This window comes from Echinops telfairi, unplaced genomic scaffold, assembly GCF_000313985.2.
Source record: "Echinops telfairi isolate 266 unplaced genomic scaffold, ASM31398v2 ScPeMD7_18;HRSCAF=68, whole genome shotgun sequence".
NCBI lineage: Eukaryota > Metazoa > Chordata > Mammalia > Afrosoricida > Tenrecidae > Echinops > Echinops telfairi.
Window position 1 is genome coordinate 31,899,218 of NW_022103915.1, and position 960 is coordinate 31,900,177.

At 34.8% G+C, this 960-nt stretch overlaps 1 pseudogene; it reads right to left on the reverse strand.

Moving 5' to 3' along the window:
• Window positions 1-299: 299 nt before the first annotated feature.
• LOC105979990 overlaps window positions 300-960 on the reverse strand; it is a 1,691-nt pseudogene continuing 1,030 nt past the window's right edge.

Here is a 960-nt window from a genome sequence, read left to right on the forward strand (position 1 = left end):
GAGTTTTTACAACTTAGCCACATTGAGATAGCACAAAGAGAAATCAGGATAAAATATCTATTTAAATACAAAATTCTCTTAAAATTTTTACTAACGTTTAGTAACAATAAACCATTCCATCTTTTCAGTTTTTTAGGAAAGTTTTGTTTTAAACATCTAACTTATTTCAAAAGCACTCATGCAAACCGATCTTATATGAACACAGCCTCTTAAATACATGAGCCTCCCAAATAAATCACTGTAATGTCTACTTTCTTTCTGAGGGAGACTGCAACATTACCAAAATAATATTTCCAAACTTAACAGTTATCAACAAATCTTGATATTTATTAGTCCTGCCAGGGTAAGACAGAAACATGATACTGTAAAGTTATTTTCACTTTCCTATGAACTATTTTATAGTAAAAATGTATTTGGTAACAAGTGTTCTTAAGCTCAAAGTTCCAAAAGTAATCTTTAGTTTGCAACTGAACAGTGCACTCCGAGATTCCACAACATTTTAATGGTGTTTACAGGGTAAATATTAATTTTAGTCACTCAGTTCCTCCTCGTCACTGAAATAAGTGCTTTTCTTGATCCTTGGGCGACTCGAATCATCTGATGTTGACGGCTTCTCCGAACTGGGTTTCCATCTTTTTTCTTCTTCGTCAACTTTGGCTTGCTGGAAAGCTATGGCTTGACTGAGACTGTCAAGAGCAGGGTCTTCTCCTTCATCTTCACTTTCTTCTACTTGCTCAATTTGTTCTTCTGGTTCAGGAATTTTCTTCTTTTTCTTTTTCTCTTTCTTCTTTGGAGGTTCACGTTCTCCAAGCATATTTTTAGGTCACGCATAACTTAAATGACCATTTTCCCCACATTCATAACACTTAGATTTATCGAAGTAGTGTCGCCTTCTGATGAACTCGGCTGCTCTTCCATTGTCAATAGCAATACTTGCTTTTATCACTCTACCAAATAACT